Source organism: Canis lupus, chromosome 8 (genome assembly GCF_011100685.1).
Source record: "Canis lupus familiaris isolate Mischka breed German Shepherd chromosome 8, alternate assembly UU_Cfam_GSD_1.0, whole genome shotgun sequence".
In the NCBI taxonomy this organism is placed as follows: Eukaryota; Metazoa; Chordata; class Mammalia; order Carnivora; family Canidae; genus Canis; species Canis lupus.
In genome coordinates, this window is record NC_049229.1 from 39,928,352 (window position 1) to 39,949,252 (window position 20,901).

Genomic DNA, 20,901 nt, shown 5'->3' on the forward strand with positions numbered 1-20,901 from the left:
TGTAGTGACCTCTTCTCATTCCTCTTCCACCTGTCCATGGCATGTGACCTGTCTATTCACTCTCCTGATTACAATTTTTCTTACTGTTTTTATCTCTATCGGCCACTCTTTATCATGGGTGTTCTTTATCATCTCCCATGGCAGCATCCATTCTTAGCTGTTTCTATCTTGCTCTTGATCTGGATGCAATAAGAATTACCTAGGGAGCTGTTTAAAAATCCAAACCCAGGGCAGACCATGTGGCTTGGCGGTTTAGTACCACCTTCGGCCCAGAGTGTGATTCTGGAGACCTGGGATCGAGTCCCACGTCAGGCTCCCTGTATGGAGCCTGCTTCTCCCTCTGCCTATCTCTCTGCCTCTCTCTCTCTCTGTGTCTCTCATGAATAAATAAATAAAATCTTAAAAAAAAAATCCAAACCCAGATTAAATCCAATGAAATCTGATTAAATACACACCCATTAAGTCTGATTTCTGATCCTACCCAGAAATCAGATTTAATTGATCTGGGGTTGGACCCTGAAATTTACTTTATGAATGCTCCTCAGCTGATTCTCAGGAACTGCTAGGACTAAGAACCATAGCTCTATAATACATGCTTTTATCTCCAGTTCTTAAATTATTGCTGATGGATAGACCCAATTTCTTAGCTCTTTGCCTTAATGTGCCATAGCACTTCACTTTCTAGGTGGTTCAAATGAAACTGATGTTCCCAATTCTAAGAACCTCTTCCTCTTTGTTTATAGGGCTACCATTCTCCCAAGCTGGAGAACTAGAAGCCATCCTTAAAAATTGCCTTGGCTTTCCTCCCTCAATTCATTTATTTGCCATGCCCTATAGATTTGATTGCTGGCTACTTTAAAATCTATTCTCACTACCATCATCCAGTGCCCTATTTTAGGACCTTATTGCAATAACTTCTTACCTAGCTTCCCTGCCTTCAGTCTTATTCTTCTTCATTCCATCCTCTACATGCTAGTAGATAGATCTGATTGTAGCCTCTCAACTACCACTGGATTTCTCTTACCAAAGAATATAGTCCAAACTCCTTAATAAGGCCCTCATAATCTAGCCCCAGTTCTCTAAAACTGCTCTCCTCTACCCTAGATTCCTACTTTATGATGTTCCCCGTAATGCAGTCACAGTTCCTCAATAATGAACTGTGTTCCTTCTTGCTTTTGCTTATACTACTCTCTAAGACTGGGTTCAACTCAGATGGTCTAGATGAAGAGACTATTTAAGAGACACAGTCAAGGTAAAGGGAAGCCACAAGATTGTTTAAGACACCTAGACACTAGCAGAGTGGGAAGCTCTTACATCCTAAAGGCCCAAAGGGCCAAGGGGATGAAAAACTGTCACCATAGCTCAGTGAAAGCTGGGACCATGGGAAAGAGTAGGAGCTGTAGGCTGAGAAGGTTGCAGCTACTGCCAAACCACAGTGCTGAACCAGAGAGGTGACAGTGAGTACCCCAACCTCTCTCTCCTCTTGCCCTCTAATCTCTGGCAGATATCTTTGATTGGATGAATTCGACTAAAAGCCAGCCAACTACCAAGGATTGTCAAATGATGTGGTCTATAGATTATAAAGCAGGGCAGAGAGAGGCAAAACCAAAACCAAAACCAAAACAAAAAAACCCACAAAAAAGGAATGATGGTGAGGGAGGGGGGAAATTAAATGGAAATTAATGGGATGGAAATAAGTGGAATTATTATTTTTTTGGAAATAAATGGAATTAAATGGGAGATTAAATTAACCACAGAACCCCCCCTTTATATATTGTAAAATCCCCTGTATCTGATAGAACACCATTCTAATGTTGTCTTTTGTGTTGTCTTCCCTCATTTTCCAACCCCAAGATCCAGTTATTATTTCACTCCTCTGTACTCCGTTAGCTCTTGTTGTGTCTACATTAGTGCAGTTATCAGTCTGCCTTATGAGACAATTATTTATGCATCTGCATTCATCTCTTGCATCATATTTCGTGCTGCTGGAGGAAAGGGAGAGTACTTCATTTGGCGCAGTGTCTTGAGGTAACAGGCACTCAATAACTGTTGGTTGAATTTAATTGCATTTTCATGTTATCACCTTCTCTCCCTCTGTCAGGGAGATTCATACGTACTTGTAAACCATAGTCCTCACATTTTTTACATTCCCACTCTTTATAAGAGTTCCTTTTGGTCTTCTTCAGCTTCTTGCTTAATTTTCTGCTGCTTCTTACCATATTTCTTAAGTTAGATATTTCAAACCTTAGCTCACTCTCAAAGTGGAAATACTGCTGCCATGGACCCTGGCAAGGGTCTCTAGCTTTATTCCGGGTCCTAAGTGGTGCATATAAAATGTTTTTTCTTTAATTTATGCATGCACCAAGTTTAAAAATGAAGTCTCAGAACCCAATTTTTTATTCTTCATTGGATTTTAAACTCTTCTGAATAGAAGTTATGCTTGGCTTAACATGTTTTGCATACAGAAAAGGCTGTGTGCTGCTTCTATTCTTTATAAATACCCAATAGCAAGTGCAGCTAACATATTTTTACTATGCAAACACTATTCTGCATTGATAGTTTTGATGCACATTGGTATGTGGTTTTGAGATTTCTATATGAAAAGGAGTATTTTTAGACCCATTGAAAATATTATTTTACATTAGTGACGTTCCTAATGGTAGAAATAGTGGCAAAAATTATGACTGCCACAGCGGTTCTGAGTTTTCTTCTCAAATATTGTATTTTTCAGATTAAGAAGTTCAATTTTGCTCATTTTTTAAAAAAATGTTCTTTTTCTTTCCTTAATATGCTTACTCCTTCTTCTACTTTCTTGAACATATGGAACATACTTAATACAGCTGTTTTAATGTCTTTGTCTACTAATTTACCACCTGTGTCATATTCTTTTTTTTAGTGAAACAGTTCTATTTATTGTCAACCAAGAAACAAAATGTGGGGGTGCTCTATGCAAGTGGTGATAAGATACAAAAGAGGGGTGGGGTGGAGAAAAGACCCAATAATACATAACATTATTCTGAGCAAGCTCCAGCTCTTCATTCTAACACCTGAACCAAGGACAGTCATCTTTTTTCACTAAGGGTGCAAAAGAATGGAAGCCAGACTCAGTTTATCAGCTCCTATAAGGCAGGCAGAGCAAGAGGCTATTTTAAGCTGATGTAAGAGGCCACTTGTTGTCTGTTTGGAGCCCCCATCCCAAGTACAGAACGGATGCTGAAGGTGGTCCACAGGTGTCAATGGTGACTGGTCGTGGCTCCCCAGGTCCTAGGCTTCTCTTGATTCTCAATTATAAGCTTGTCAGTGAAATGCAGTTGCCTGATATGGAGCTGTCAGTGATTTATTCCAAGGTCTCTTTTGGCTTTATTCACTAGGGTTTGAATTTCTTTTTCTTTTTTCTTTTCTTTTTTTTTTTTTTTTTAACTAGGGTTTGAATTTCTACAGGATCCTTTACATTCTTATTATCCCCTTGACATTGTAAGTTCTTTAACTGCAGGTGCTGAAATGCTTGCTCTCTCTCAGCATCACCAGTTACAGATCGAACATTTGTGTGGGGTTGGAAGTTGTCATTTTGGAAAGAAAATAAATAAATAAATAAATAAATAAATAAATAAATAAGTCCTCTTTGAGGAGGTCCCAAATTTAACCTAAACCACAAAACTTCAGTCTATGTAAAACCACAAGCAAAAAAAAAAAAAAAAAAAAAAAAAATCTTTTGTCATTTATTTTTATTTAGACTTTTTAAAATTTAAATTCAATTATTTAACTTATAATGTATTCTTAGAGGTAGAGGTCAGTGATTCATCAGTCTTACGTAATACCCAGTGCTCATTACATCACTTGCCCTCCTTTAATGTCCATCTCTCAGTTACCCCATCCCCCCACCCCTCTCTCCTCCAGCAACCCTCAGTTTGTTTCCTATGATTAACAGTTCTGAGATATGGAAACAGTTTGATTCTTTTGAGGCTTGCCTTTAAATTCTGATAGGAGCAGACCAGCCTTTAGAACAAAGGGGCTAATTTGGCCTACTAAAAAGGCAATGTCTTTCTGATACTCAATCCAATGCCCAATGTGTTAGAAAGTTTTTCCATTTAGGCTGTGGGAATGTGAAGTATTTCAAGCGGTGTGTGAATGCCAGAAATTGCTCCTTTCAGGTATTTTCCCTCTTGGCTCATGTAGTTTCTATACACATGTATATTAATTAAGGACTCAAGGGGGAGCCCCTACAGATTTCCAGTACTTTCTCTGAGCAGCTTTGTCCTTTCTGGTCATCTATCCTGCAAATTTTAGCTGCCGTAGCCAGTCTGAATTCTCACCTCTGTCTCTTCAACTCAGGGAAATTGCCAGGCTTTGTTCAGGTTCCCTTGCCTGTGCTGTAACCTGGAATCTGTCTAGGCAGTAAGCTGGGGTAATTACAGGTTCACCTCATTTGTTTCTCTTCTTTCAAAGATGACTGTCCTATGTTGTGTGTTGTCCAATATCTGAAAACTATTGTTAATAGTTAACTAGTTAACTCAATTTTTAAAAAAGATTTTATTTATTAATTCAGGGATCCCTGGGTGGCGCAGTGGTTTAGCGCCTGCCTTTGGCCCAGGGTGCGATCCTGGAGACCCGGGATCAAATCCCACGTCGGGCTCCCGGTGCATGGAGCCTGCTTCTCCCTCTGCCTGTGTCTCTGCCTCTCTCTCTCTCTCTCTCTGTGTGTGACTATCATAAATAAATAAAAATTAAAAAAAAATCTTTTAAGGAATTGAAAAAGTAATGTGTATAATAGTATATTATTTTATATAATATTTATTATGCATAAATAAAATCCACCTAAGGGCTGTATAATTATACACTCAGAGAATACATCTAGAAAGATATAGAAATTGGTGTCTCTAGTGCTTTAGGGAAGGAGGACTAGGGTACATAGTGGAGGAGAGACTCATATCTCCCTTTATGCACTTCTATATACCCTTTGCATTTTTTTCTTTATCATGTGCATATCTTGTTTTAAAAACTGCTGCTACTTGATATATACATACACACACATATATAATTTTTCTTTTTCTTTTCCAGTAAAGTAACCAAAGTTCTCCAAAAGGGTTAGATTTCCATAAAGCAGTCTTAGAAATTTCCCCCATCTCTAGATTACTTGTTTAAAGGAGACAGACCATACCCACTCTTTCTATTATTTCTCCAGGGCACCTCCATGGTTATAATTAATTTCTTATTCCTTATGAGAAGAATCATCATGGTAGACACCTAAGTGACTGGCATCTGGAGCATAGTGCTTGTTTAAATATGGGTGAAAGAAAGAATAAGGCCATTTTTTTTTCATGATTCTATATAGTATTTACAGTATTTAATTAACTTTTATACTTTAACCCAGAGCCAGAAGAAACCTTCTTTCTGGCTTCCAGAGGTGCTACCAAAAAGCACAGGATATAGGAGCTGAATAGTAAGGCTGTGTGATCCACAAGATGTTAACCTGTGGCCAGATTACTCCTTTCCAGTGCTGCAGGTAACATGTAAATAAATATGTTTGTAAGAGTGAAATAACACCCACAAAGTGGGGATGCTACCTGTTATGTTTTAGGAAGAGAGTTACACCTCTGGAAAGCTATCTTAAAGGAATGACTTTTAGCCATAACCTGTCTGTTCCTATGAGTGTCTGACACACCTCATATAAAACCCACCCAACATTTCCTGGAAAACATTGAAAGATATTTGGAAACATATGTGCAAGTCCCAAAGTAAAAATCCAAGGCTGACACAAGTCAGAAAAAGGCTTGCTATTATACATGCCTAAGGCATTTTCTTCTGACTCTTATCTGCTTTAAAATTTCTGGCGCTCTTGCTAGTTTTGAATTCTTGAAATGCCAATGTAGCAAGTAGATAGTTAGTGCCAGAAAGATGCCTCCAAGATCTAACTAGCTAATGAAAGAATATGAAAAATAAGATTCCTGACTTCAAGAGGCTTATTTTTGTCACATGGGAGATACTATTGTGTAGAAATTATAACACATGAATAACAGGAAGGAAAACAATGCTATTGAAGGGGGAAATTTTATTTTGATATACATATACAATATAATACTCTCTCTATATATATTATATAAGCCATATATATGGCAGTGGTTTTGGTGGATTCTGCATTGGCAGGAAGAGTCCTGCTTTCTTCCCCAGTCTGAGCCAAGATCAAGAATTTAACAAAAGGGAGGACACTACTTATGGTGCCAGATCTAACAAATAAAAATGCAGGATGCCCAGTTAAATTTGAGTTTCAGATAAACAAGTAATTTTTTAGCATAAATATGTCTTATGCAATATTTGGGACATACTTATACTAAAAAAATGATTTGTTGTTTATCTAAAAGTCAAATTTGATTGGACATCCCATACTTTATTTGCCAATCCTAGCTGCTTATAGAGTAGGAGTAGATACCTTTTATGCTGTTTTTCCTTTACCTCTTGGTTCCCTTGTGGTAAGATGAGTTGCTATTGACACCTTCTACACAAGTAGAATCCAACATGGGGTGAGAATACAGCTGAATTCTTGCTATGCTGCCGAGCCAGAAGGGAGGAGCAGGCTATGGATTGACTTGCCTCAAGAACAACTGTGAGACAAACCTCCTTCTTCCCTACAAATAAACCAGATGGAGGTGCTTTATCATGTATAGGATGGGAGTTGAGCTTTTAAATTTTGGACATTAAAGGAAAAGGTGACTCCTGAAGGCTGGAGGACTTGAAGAAATTCCATACTATAGAAATTTGTTGAAGTAGTAAAGGCAGAGGTTTTATAAGCTGGGTCAGTGAATGCTAGATGTGAGCTGGGGTGCACCTGCTATTTGGAGTCAGGCTGAGGGAGCTCCTGGTTTCATGTCACACTAGCTTCCAAATATGGAGAACGCAGGAATGAGAAGACAAAGGTAGTGATTAGGATGCATAGGTGAGTTTGTTCAATGAATTGTGGAAGGTCTTAGAAACCATGTTAAAGATTTTTGGCTTTATTCTTAAAGCAGTGGGGCTCCTCTGGGGCTTTCTGAGCTGGAAGTGTCATGATCATAGTTATGCCTTAGGAATATTAGCCTGGCAGGTCTTTATGGAGGGATTGTGAAGGGGAGAAAGAGTGGACACTGGGTGATCAATTGAGAGGAGATTCAGTCAAGGCTGCTGATAGTCCATATGGCATCTATATGTGATTTAGAAAAGATACATCTCCCCTGAGGGGATGCAGACTAGGGCACTCATTTTGGCAAAAGACTGTACCAGGGCACATGGTTTGGTGACTAAATTAGGAGCTAGATTTTAGCCCTCATTATCCTCTCAGTCACCATAGTAGTTGGTTAATTAGCACTAGTGGCTTAATGAAATAAAGATTTATTCCTTGCTCATGTCACAGTCTGCTGCTCGTAGGGTGGCTCTCCTTCTAGTGGACACTCAGGGATCCAGGCAACCTACCTCTCTCTTATAGTGAGATCATTTGAAATATCTAGCCTTCAAGATCACCAGGGCAGGGGAATTAAGAGCTGGAGGTTCTCACAGGGGCACTTATAACCAGAGTAGGAAGTAACTTAATAACCTTCCGGTCTGTAACCCCTTGGCTGGAACATGGTTTCAACTTGACTAGCAAGGAGTCTGGGCAATATAAAGCATGAGAGTAACTTGTGCTGCTCTGTCTAGAAAACATTGGAAGATGATTCCAGCAGTTGAAGATGATTGTAAGGATATTAGGGGAAATCTGATGCGCTTTATTCAACTTTCATTTCAACTGTTATAAAAAACGTAATATCCTTTTTCTTGTACAAGCAATTAAATGAGCATCTAAATCTAGCAGTTTGGTTTTTCTAGAACTGTATATATGGGAATCTATGAGTCATAAATACAGAAGGTACCTCCAAGACGTTATATGGTTCATGCTACTCTGTCAGAGCATGACTGACTTAAACCTAAAACCATTAAATATACATACATACCTGTTAGTTTGTGTCTGTAAAGCTTTGACTTACTTTATCTGCATGTGATACTAGAGTCAAGATTTGTTGTAATGAGTGTAAAATTTATCCCAGCTCCTTCCATGAGCAAAGTTGAAATAGTAACTGGGAGACAAAGAAAAGATTAAAAAGTCTCTTACCACAGAATCAAAATTATCCATGTGCAACCTTGTTTATTTTGCCAGTGCTTCAGTTAGCCTTCCTGTTACTCAGTTAAGCTCACAGAAGACAGAGGCACTGTGCATATTCAAAATACTATTATTGCATGGTATCAGACAACCAAAATAGACCCCTGACCAATCAGAATTATGCTATATTGGTGGTGAATATCAGCTCTGATATACAACCAAGGTCCCTTTCAGTACAAGGTCATAAGGAATCATAAGGAATCATGCAGAGTTTAAATAAATATTTCAGACTCATCCCTATGGTGTCCATGTGTCTTAGACTTCCAGAGAAATTCGGATTTTAAGTACCAGATTTAGTTGTTAAATTTAGTTTCACTCCATTTGGTGAGTAAAATATGGTCACCACAGCCATATCTATCTGGGAAGAGTCAGTAAGTGCATTCATTGTAAGGTGGAGGGGAGAACTAATCAAGCATATTTTGTCTTAGAGGCACAAAGAATATTAAAAGTGAAAAGGCTGCATAGATTCTTTTATTATGCTTCTATTCTAAAAATGAAAAATACTTCTATAAAAGGAAAGACAAAGTTAATTGGATTTCTTCTATTATTTAGGAATGTGGACGTAAGTATGTGGAGAGTTTCTTAGGATACTTTAAAAATAGCTATTAAAAGGTATTACAACTTCCTTAGAAACCATTTGCAGGATCTAACAGCATGTAAAGACAAAAACGTCTTTTTTTTAGTCAAATCCTTTCTGTTGACATAAAGTCATTTTCTTCATTCATTCATTCACTCATCCATTCATTTAATAATGTTCAGTGAGCATCTCTCATAGACTAAGCACTTTCTAGACACTAGGGATACTATCTAGTTCAATGATCCTTTGTTAGGATTTTGCTCTTTTGTAAATGAAATATTGAGCCTGACAGAATATTGGGTTGGGATCAGAAAACCTAAATTCTAAATGTGATTATACTGAACTATGAATTATATTGATGGTATCAAATAATTCAAATAACCCAAGCCCCAAATCTCATTCATCTTAGTCACTTTTTCACCTAATCCGTTATCATGTCCTTCACAATTTCTGAAATTCACCTCCTGCTGTCCATTTCATCCTCTGGTTATCTCATATTTAAATTATTTTATCCAGAGCTGTGCCACATGTGATTGTGTTGGTCATCTATTGCATGTGGTGGAGATATTTGTGGCCACCAAACATCCATGTGCTCCTTTTTATTTCCCGGTCCCCCTTGTTGTTAATTCAGAGCTATATGACTTCTTTTTCTTTTTAAAAAATATTTATGTATTTATTTTTAGAGAGGATGAGAGAGAGTGGGGTGAGAGGCAAAGGGAGAGAATCTTGAAGCAGACTCCCCACTGAGCGTGGAGCCCGACCTGGGGCTGGATCTCACCAGCCATGAGATCATGACCTGAGCCATAATCAAGGGTCAGATGCTTAACCGACTGACCCACCCTGGCACCCCAGAGCTATATTAACTATTTATATATTAGATATTCATAAACTCTGTTTCAACACCCGATAGAATTAGATTTTAATAAAACTTGTCTGTAGATTAGCTTTAAAACATCTGTCTCTCCTATGTTCCATTATCATAGGGCTTTCACCTTTTTGATGATTTTAAAAGAAGCCATGAGTGTCACCTTTACATAGCTCATTATATCTTCTGAGCTCACTTTGTGACAGTATCAGGGGGCCTGAGTCATTTTGTTGGAGAGAAGCTAGATGGTCCATGCAGAAACAAAGTCCACCTGACTATATAAGCAAAACATTCACTGGAAACCATGGATCAGAGAATTCGCAAAGACCAATATGAAGGCTGAGATTGAGTTGAATTGCTAAGTACTGAGGACAGGACAGAGCAGTAAGGTCTATATGCGAATATTAGAAAGATGAGGGGAGTTGTCAAAAGCTGAAGGAAAAAGTGAGGGAAAGGACTATAGCAGGGTGTTAGGGATGTCAGTCCCTGTGTGTACCCACCCCCTACTCCTACTAAAGGGTTTGCCTCCCTTAGGCCCATAGCCCCTGCTGAAGGTTCAGCCATCACTGCCTTGACATGGTGGTTTGGAAAGAATGAATAGCTGACTGAAGGCCAGAAGACCTATGATATGACTCAGTAGAGAAAGATATGAAGACTTGGCAAGATTTCCCTCTCTGGAGAGTGAATCAAGAGATCAAGAAAGTTAAGATTGTGCTTTATGCTATGAAAAAGATGAAATTATAAGGGAACAAAAGCCATGAGACCCAGAAACCAAAATGTAGAATAAAAAATGGAAATCAGTCGGTACTGAGAGAGGAGCAGAAGAGCAGAGAACGATGTGGGGGATGTGAGAGGGATGGAGATGTGGATCAGATCTCCAGTTGCTTAGGTATCTGACAGTGCTTCGGCCACAGGGTCAGTTTCGGTTCATGTATTTTGAACTGAAAACAGTTCATATCCCCTTTTCCTTGAAATAACCCTAGTTCCTTGGTTCCTTGTTCCTTAAAGAGCTCAAGCTGGATGGACATCTCAGCCATTTGACAGAAGTGCCCAGAAGGAAGGGAGTGTATTTTAACCTAAGTGATCAACCTTGAAAGAAATAGAAGTTAGCTCCACTTGACCCAATCTATGTGAGTTTACAAGTAGACTTGTACACTGTGCCAGCACAATTTATAGGGGGTTGTTTTTTAGAACCTTTACTCTTTGTTTTAAATACCAACACTTGTATTGTAGCATGTACCACAGAACTGAAATGACATTCAACCTTCAGTTCAGGAAATCTTGTCAATCACCTATTTCTTTTTCTTCACGAGATTCTGTTTTCATGTTATCTTGACTTTGGATGTAGATCAGATAATAATAATAGTGTCCACAAATGCTTGCTTTTGCTCAGGGTTTTCGTAGAGCTATAAATGGCTAACATTTTTTTGTGTGCTCTGTGCCAGGTGCTGTTCTTAAGAGCCTTACATGTAATAACTCATTTTACAGTCATGACAACCCGATGAGGTAGATAGTATTATCACTCCCATTTTATATGAATGAAAAAATGACACATAGTTTTAAAAAGTTTCCCAAGGTCTCATCACTATTAAGTGGCAGTGCTTGGATTCAAATACAGTTAGAATCTACTTTCTGAATCATGATTCTATACTGCCTTGTTCCCATGGAAACTACAGAAGATCCTGACTAACCAGAGGTTATGAGTTTTTTTGATCCCCCTGGCAGTTATATCGCAATGAAAATTAATTAACTCATTCAGCAAATACGATACATAGACAAGACAGAGAGGTGGGGCTTTGCCCTCAAGGGACCTTCTGGTGTTTCAGACTTTTGTCAGTTTGGTTGGAGTTAGTTTTTCCCCTCAGAATCTAATTTGCCCTCTGGTAAATTAATAAGATAGAGTTTTGCCCCTGCAAAGCAGAATTTTGGAACTTTGGTGACTTCAGCAAGGCTCATTCTTATTAGAGCAAATATTTATAATATAGTGACAGTGATAATTTTTTTTTTTTGCTAGAATTTTTATCCCTGAATCTTTCTTTTTCTTTTGTGCCTATCCCATCCTTCCCCAGTCTGTATTTTTATATTTGGTTTAAAATTTTTCAATTTGTTATTCAAATATTTTTGATTTTATATTTTTGGATTTATTTCTTTTTTTATGGAGCATTAAGGATCCAACTTAACATAGTTTATCAAACTACTATGGTAGTATATGAAGACTAAGTTCAGTGATGTGTAGCAGAGAAACCTAGAAAACAGTGGTTTAAATAAGAGAGAAGTTTGTTTGTTTATTTATTTATTTATTTATTTATTTATTTATTTATGAAAGAATTTTGAAGGTAGCATCCCAGGACTGGCATGGAGTTTCCACAAGGTTGTCCTTACTATTATGCTATAGGGTTTGGCAATCTTCCTCATGGTCCAAAATGGCTGAAAGGGCTCCAGTCATCACATTATAGCTCAGGTAATAGGATGCAGAAAACAGATAAGAAGGTTTATTTCTTTTCTTTTTATGACTTTTATTTTATTTTATTTTTTTTTAAATTTTTATTTATTTATGATAGTCACAGAGAGAGAGAGAGAGAGAGAGAGAGAGAGAGGCAGAGACAGAAGCAGGCTCCATGCACCGGGAACCTGACGTGGGATTCGATCCCGGGTCTCCAGGATCGTGCCCTGGGCCAAAGGCAGGTGCCAAACCGCTGTGCCACCCAGGGATCCCTCTTTTTATGACTTTTAAAAAATAGATGTCCCGCATAACGTTTCTACTTAGATCTTTTATAGCCGGAATTTAGTCATGTGGCCACACATATGCAATTATGGAGACTAGAAAATATTAGGTTTTAACTCAGTGGCAATATGACCATCTAAAAATTGGGGGTTGGTTATTATAGAAGAATAAAAACAGATATAGGGAGATAATTTGAAGTCACTGCTCATAGGTACTTTATATACAGTTGATAAAGATTTATTGATTGATTTTTATAAGCTTGATCATATTCTTAGAAGTATCACTCAAGTTGTTAATAAAGATAATTGACTTAAGGATTTTCCCTCTTCTTATTTTTTACATTATGATAATATAACATACCATTGCATTAATCACATCTAAAATAAACCCACCTGAAATTAGTTTATGCAAAATAGGGAATACATTAGAAGAATATGGGTAGAAGCCTTGGAAGAGGAAACCCAAAGCAGAAAGAAAAGCAGAGATTCCAGAAAACCTGGAACTGAGAACTCCAGTGTAACAAAGACACCTTCTTCATCCTCTTCTCCCTTTGTCCATTGATTTTTACTTTTTCAATGCAGAATGTATTTTTCCTCTTGGCAAAAACAAAAATAAAAACAAAAAGATGTTCAATGACATCTTCCAGATTATATATCTAGCTGAGACTTGAGATGACCTTCCTTCCGAAATCTAAAACTCTTGGAGTAATGGCTTCATTGGCCCATCTTACATCAGGTGTCCATCTCTTGACAAATTGGCCAATGGCCAGTCAGTAGTAACGAGGCTTTTCTTGCTGCCATCATATGACAGATGTGTGGAAATGGGAGGAGCAGTTCAATAGGAAAGGCAGGTACTGGCTAGGCAATTGTATAGGCTACACTATAATTATACATGATGGAAAAACACAGATCAGTGGTCTGAATTAAATGAAAGATAACGGAGAATGGATCAATCTTAATGCAAAAAAATTGATTTATCTATGAATAAACACCATTTGATAGATCTGCAATACATAGAAGGTTTATTATGTGTCAGGCATTGTGCTGAGTGCTTTTTACATTTTGAGTCATTTATTCCTCATAACCCTATAAGCTAGAGATTATTATCCTCTTTAACAGATGGAAAACCGAGCTCAGGGAGGTTAAGTAACTTGTCCAAGAACATATAGCTAGTAAGTATGCTACATTTGTCTTAACTTCAAAGTTTTTAACTACCACAGTAATATACTGTCTCATTGCTTCCCTATTTTTGGTTGGAAACTGTGGTCATTTTTGATGAGGCAATTATTAGCTGTTTTTTTTCCTCTTAGTTCTGCCATAACAAAGCTATGTGAACTTGATAAATCTTATAATGTATCTGAGTTTTAATCTCTTTATCTGTAAAAAGATTGGGTTGTATTAAATTACTTTTTCCCCTTGTTAATTCAGGCAATATTTTATTTCTAAAGGCAAGAGTATGAGCTATTATATTTTAAAAAATTTTAATTCACCCAATATTTTTGAGTTCTTCTAGAGATAAATCTGTGTAGGAACTGTGATGAAATTAAAGATATACAAGTTGTAATTTCTGCTTGTGGTGTTTTGGAGAAAAAAACTCAGAATTATTATTTTGCAGTATTACAAGTCCAGAGAAGAGTAGCCTTCAGGAGTCATATAATCACCAGCTCAAACATATTTTCAAAGGTTTTTCTCTTTGTTTGCCATCTTCAGTGTGTTGACTTCATTGTAAGGTTAATTCCTCTTGTGGTTGTTAGATTGCTGCCAGTGATCATCTCTGTTATCATTTGTATCTGAGAGAAAAGAGAGAATCCTCTCCCCTAAAAAATCCTTCCCTTCAGTCTGATTGGGCCAATACACCCTAGGACAATAATGGTTATCCAGTATATTAGAATATACCTAAATTAGAATTAGAATAGTCTAAGACCTAGCATAACTTAGATACCAAGTCATACTGCAGTAAAAAACAACCCCAAATCTCAGTGGCTTAAACAATAAAGGTGTGTTTTTTATTCATATATCCATCCTGGCCTCATGAGGGTGGGAGGTGGAGTGTTCCACATTTTCCTCTTTTAGGGATTTAGGCTGACAAAGGCTCTAGCATCTTCAGTAATATTGGTTTTGAGACTGGGGAAGAGTAAACACTGTAAGAACTTGTACTTGCAATTAAATTTTTTACCTGGATGTTACACATCTACTTGCAACCCACTGTAGACTGGTGACTATAACTAGTCACATGGTTTAGCTCAACTGCAAGTCTGGGATGAGTAGCGGAGATGTATGAATGAAAATCTCTTTATATGCAAGGAAAGAGAGGGTAAGCAAGTCTCTACCATACTAGGAAATTAATTTACTGGTAGACTTAGGCTAATTGAATTGTTCTTCTATAGCTGGAGGTTGGATGGTTACCTAAAACACACACACACACACACACACACACACACACACACACAACTCTATTAATGAGGAAGGAATAGGAGTGGATGTCAGCAGTGTGAACTATATGATGCTTTATTCCAATGAAGAAGATTTCAGCTATGGTGGCAAGTCATAGAAAGGGATAGTTTGGCTCATTTCACAAGTCTTTAAATCAATCCCTTCATTCACTCTTCTGATTGGAAATATTGGCTCTGAGTAGGTGTAGACTGAATTTCTACTTAAAGAGTTGGCTCAAAAGTGACTTAAAAACATGCACTGGATTTCAAAGTATAGACTGTTTCTCCATATTTAATTGTTGTGTCTGTTGGCAATGGTATGTCGAGCTGGCTAGATTTATAGTTTTGGAACTGGCAAACAACTAAAATTTTTCTAGACCACCACCTTTATTTTACAGATAAGAAAACTAAGGGCCAAATCGGTAAAATGATGGTCTCAAGGTCAAATCTTTTTGCATGTAGCAGTAACAGTGTTGTCTTTTGAATAATTTCTTGGAAGATGGAATCCTCTAAGTAAATGCACCTAAAGCAAACTTAGAAAATAAGGATAATTAAAAATTATTAAGAATGTTTCTAGGCCTGACATTCAGTTGATCCACATTTCTAGAAATGGAAACATTTCTATAAACTATTTGTTGAGAAGCTGCTTTTGAAAGCCTCTTTACCTCCTCTTTGTGACCTCATAGATCCCCTTACTAAAATAACAGGATCCAACTCAAATAGTTGCTTTTACAATTAAATGATGGAGGTAAGAGTTTATTATGGCCCCTGACACTCAGTAGACACTCAGCAGTATTACACTTAGGCATTATTTTTATTATAGTCATTAATAAAATAGTAGTAGTAAACTTCAAATTAGTTCCTGCATGAATGTTCTCAACTTTGGAAATGTGATAATATTCAAGTTCATTACCTTTGATCTAGCTAATGTCTCAATAAAATGGCTACTTGTGTATTCACTTTAATTTTTTTTTTCTTAAAGATTTATTTATTTATTTATGATAGACAGAGAGAGAAAGAGAGAGGCAGAGGCAGAGACACAGGAGGAGGGAGAAGCAGGCTCCATGCCGGGAGCCTGCCGCAGGACTTGATCCCGGGATTCCAGGATCGTGCCCCAGGCCAAAGGCAGGCGCTAAACCGCTGAGCCACTCAGGGATCCCCTAACTTTCATTTTCATCTTTTCCATTGTCTAATGGTTGACTCCTCCTTGCCCCACCTACAAGACCCCATAACTCTGGTTGATGACTAAGAATTTGACACAGGTTGTATAAAAGAATATAATGTACTGACAAGGTTCTATTAGTTCTATACAGAACATAAAGATTGTTCTGTACAATCTCTTGCTAAATAGAACTTATCTGTAAATTTTTAGATAAATAAAGATGAGTCTAAAACCTAGTTGGTGAGGGAAGGGTAGAGGAAGTGGTGGGTCACTTCTACTTGCTTGAGCAAATATCAGAAACTAGGAGTGATGAGAGACAGAGGCAGGCAGCTGGGGTGAGAAGAGAGAAAGAGTGGGCCCCAGGAACAGCAGTGGGTGGTGGTGGTGGGGAAGCTGAAGCTTGTGGAGAAAAAACATCTTTTGACAGAGATGGCTTCCGGTGACTAGTAACATTTAGAACCTTTTGGAGATATTTTTCTTTTCAGAAACTTAGCCTAGCAAGGGAAAGGCAGAGCCTTAATATTACTAAGGATATACTTAATATTCCTCTCTGGAGAGAGTTAAAGAAATGTGTTTTTTAAAAGCTGTTAACTATTGTGAATTTTTTTGAAATTCATTATTGATCTGGAACTCAGTGTGTAAAGATTTGCTCTTAAAACGACAGTTGTATAACTGAAACTTCCAGTTCTGAGGTGGCAGCTAAATCCTGGGCATATCCTGGAAAGGGCTTTGATAACAGTGTTCTGTCACAGGCCAACAAGTGTATTGACTCAACAGAGCACAATCAGAGTCATTAGAGAACTAATTTCTGAGTGTATTCTAGAGACACCCAAGTAATTTGATATTTTATTTTATTTATTTATTTTTAAAAAATTTTTTAAATTTGATATTTTAATATGTAATATACCCTCCTATCAAAATGCCCTAAATCTTAGACAAACACTCCTAGGACAGATATTTTTTTTAAGGCTGAAAGAAGTAGAGAAGGTATGTATTTTATTTAGTTTTTAAAAAAGATTTTAAGTTATCTCTGCACCCAACTTGGGGCTCAAACTCACAACCCTGAGATAAAGAGTCACACACTCTACCAACTGAGCCAGCCAGGTGCCCCTGAGAAGATAACGTATTTTAATTCCTACATTTTTGGAATGGAAAAATGAAGGCCAGCTGGAAAACCTGATGTTTTGAGGAAAATGTAAAGTAAAGCTTTGAAATTGGAGGTCTTAAAGTATTATATAAGGCAAGCTTTAAAGTTACATATGCTTGCTAAAGTACTTTTTAAACTGCTGTTTAAACTGAAAAGTAAATATCCATCTCACCCCTGATTTCTAAAAATGACCTAGAGTATGACTGATAAGATGTTAGCTTTTACTCCATCTCATGATGGCATAAACCTAAAATTTCCATTCATTTCCAACAACCAAAGCTTGTGGCCCCTATAGAATTCTTTTGTTTGTAAGCTTAGTACAGGACTCTCTTTAGTGGAGGAGGGCAACCATGCATTCAATAAATCATATTGAATGATGATAATCAAGCTTTCTGAGCTAGAACATAATTCTGGCTCTGTCAGTATCTTTTTTTTCTGTGACTTTAGACAGGTCACTCTACTTTTCCCTCAATTTTTCTCCTCTTACAGGGAGATAACAGTCATGAAAATGACTGTAAACTACTTCACTGATAGCTTTTTCTTTAGAGGACTGACAATAAACACCAGAGTCACAAGGTCCAGCAAACATAAGAAGGGCCTGAGCTCCTTGAGGACAGGGAGCTTTTTTTCTTCTTTGAGTCAGCAGTTATTTGTTTTTCTGTTAATACAGTTCCTGGCGTATAAAAAGATCTCCATAAATACTGTAAATTTATGAATGTTATTAGGCAGATTGCAGTCTTGGCAGGCCAGTGCCTTATAAATCTCTTTTCTGTGATCCTTTTCATACTCAGCATCTAAGACGCCGCCGCTGTTTGCTCTGCGATAAGTACCAATGCACATACTTAAAAATACTTAAGTCTAGAGAAATAATTTTTCTGTCCTTAGGGCACCGTCTCGCTTTCCGCGGTGCTGCGCCCCAGGCTTGGGATCTGGGTCCCGAGGCTACAGGGAAGAGTTGGGTACGGGAAGCTCATCCTCCGGCCTTCTGATTGGTCGGCTCGCACTCCACTCACACGGCTCTCGTCTCTGATTGGCCGCCGTAGCACCCCCTCCCTCGGCCCGCGACTACTTTGTGTGCCAGGGCGGCGCGCTCAGGTCCTCCGGCTCAGCTCGCTGTTTGCGCCGGTCGGAGCTAGCTCTTCGGCCCACTGCTCTGCATCGCGGGCGCCAGGAATTTCCCGAGTGCGAGCGGGTAGGAAGCATCCTAGGGAGCCCCTCTCCTGCACCCCCAAAGTTCTCCCCCCCCCATACTGAATAAACTTCCGCCTCGAAGGGGCTGTCGCAGCCGCGGGTCGGGGGGGTGGGGGCGGAGAGGCCAAGCATCAAACTCAGGCCCTTGTGGGAGGTCTTTCTGTCGGGGCAAAGGTGGAAACCGCTCTCACAAGATAAAACGGGGCTTCTCTGGTTGCATGTGGGTGCGATGACATTCTGTGGTCCACGCTGCAAGTTGCAGCCCGACGGCCAAGATCTAGGCTGCAGGGGCTGAGCAGCGGCGGTCACCGCTAAACGGCAGCCGGGAGCCTGCTTCAAACCTGCAGTACCAGTGCTCCTTAGGGCCGCGGGATGAACTGGCTCGGGCCAGTCAGTTCCCCGGCTGCCGGGAGTACGACGTTCCCTGGAGATGGCGCTCCCGGGCCCGGGAGCTGGGCTCGTCGGCCTGCTGGCGGTAGAGGGCGGCCTACGCTCGTGGAGGAAGCAGGCGCCCAAGCGCCGCTGGTGTCCTGCTGGAAGTCTCCGGTCCCCCAGCGGCCCGCGGCTCTGCCTGGCAGCGGATGCTGCAGCTACGCTCTCCGCGGGCGCTGCGAGAAGGGGGCGGGGGAGAGCCGCGGCACATGCCAGGGTCGCCGTAGGTGGCCGCGGCCGGCGCATGCGCGCCCTCTCCCAGCAGCCTGTAACGCCGAGGGGCGCGCGCCCCTGTCCGCGCGCGCACGCTCGCGCCGGCCGCGGCTTCCCCGCCCGCGCTCCGTGTCAGAGCCGCTCCGGCGCGTGCGCGCGGTGTCTCCGGCCGACCCGAGTAGCCGGGCTCCCTCAGCTGCAGGCCCCCGCCCCGCGGCGCCCTCTCCCAGCCCCCAGCTGACCGGTCCCCTTCCTCTCCTCGCGGAATGGGGCCGGCGCTGCTCGGGGTCGCGCGCCCGGGACCCGTCTCGCGCTCGGTCTCGCGCTGTCAGCGACTGCCCCGCTCGCGCCGCCTCGCGCTCTCGCTCAGTCAGTGGCGCCGAAGGCTCCGTTAAGCGGCGGCGGCGGCGGCGGCGGTTCCTGTTTCCGTTTCTTCCTCTCCCTTCAGTCGGGAGTAGCATCCTCCACCCAGCCGCCCCTCCCACTCCCCCCGGGGCACCTCGGCGGAGCGCTGTGGCGGCGGCGGCGGCGGCCACTGGGGACGGCGGAGACCGCCTCTGCTCCCGCCTCGGGTAAGGGGGCGTTTGGGAGCCGGGCCCCGCGCGCCTCGGGGTCTGGGGCTGGGCCGGCGCGGGGATGTGATGGGGGCTGTCGCCGCTCTTCCCCCCCAGGCGTTCCCCGGGCCTGTTGCTGCAACTGCTGCCGCTTGCCCGGGGGCTCCGGGAAAAGTGGGGAGGGAGCCCCCCGGGACGCCCGGCGCGGCCCGGGGGCGCGGGCTGGGGGTGAGGGGCGCCTGCCGCCGCGGCCGTGCTCGGCGTCGCGCACCCCTGCTCCGGGCAGGGGCCGAAGCCTCGGCGAGGAGAGGGATGGGGGCGGGGGTGGGAGGTGCCCCTCTTTCCTGCCCTCCACCTACCTGCCCCTTCGCCTGCAACTCGGTGTCTGTAGTCACGGACTGTGGGCAGGAGGATGCTCGTGCGTCGCGGGCTTCTGTGAGGGGCTCTCGGGCCAGGAGCCGGGAGTGGACCGGACCGGTACAATGACCCGCTCCCGGCGAGCGGCCAGTGCCTGGGCAGTTGACGGCGTGTGTGCCGCTGCACTGCCCCCTCCCCCCGGCCCCCGGCCCCCGCCCCCGCCCCCGCCCCCGCCCCGCAATTGCTGTGCAAACGATGAGCTGGCGGCTTTTGAGTATCTAAACTTCTTTGGGAAGGTGAAATGAGTCCTTGCCTATTAGTGAAGGGGGATTCGCCCTGCGAGAGCGAGCGGGTTGTTGCCGGTGCAGCACCTGTTCTTTGACTGTGGGGATTGCAAGCCTCAAACCGCACGGAACGTCAGAGACGCAGCGTGTGGGTCTCGAGTAAATGGCAGGCAGCGCCTCGGTGAGGGCTGATCCCTGGCGAGCTTTCCGCCTCGAGCCGTGTCTCGTCGTTAGCCTTTGGGCTGAGGCCTTGGAGAAAGGCAGGGAGAGGTGGTGTGGCTTCTCACCGTGTTTGGATTAGTTCACAGTGGACTTAAGCCAACTCTAGAAGGTGAACCTAGGGAAGGCAGAGTCGCCAGTAGATCACATCCCGAACTTCCAGGTAACAGAGAACACATTTCAGCAAAAGTTTTCTCTCAGTTTAGAATTAAGCTCATCAAGGGGGAACTGACTGAACTTTGACTTGGCTCTCTTCAGAAGCTGTAGGCAAGGTTTCATTATAGTTTTTTTTTTTTTTCTTTCCCCCCGCCTCCCCTCCTCGTTACTCCTGGGGGAGGGGGTAGGTAAGTGTATGTTTATTTTGTTAAATTTAAATTTCATGTTTTTATACATAGTTCTTTTATTTTTATTGTTTTTAAGGTTTTATTTATTTATTTATTTATTTATTTATTTATTTATTTATTTATTTATTTATTTATTCATGAGAGATACAGAGACACAGGCAGAGGGAGGAGCAGGCTCCACGCAGGGAGCCCCATGTGAGGCTCGGTTCGGATCCTGGGACTCCAGGATCACGCCC

General features: G+C 41.4%; 1 long non-coding RNA gene across 1 annotated transcript in view; it reads right to left on the reverse strand.

Moving 5' to 3' along the window:
* LOC102151445 overlaps positions 1–19,985 on the reverse strand; it is a 147,815-nt gene extending 127,830 nt beyond the window's left edge. The window contains exon 1 of the long non-coding RNA XR_005363411.1: positions 19,821–19,985. This is a non-coding gene — a long non-coding RNA (uncharacterized LOC102151445). The remainder of the gene's footprint in view (positions 1–19,820) is intronic.
* Between the last annotated feature and the right edge of the window lie 916 nt (positions 19,986–20,901).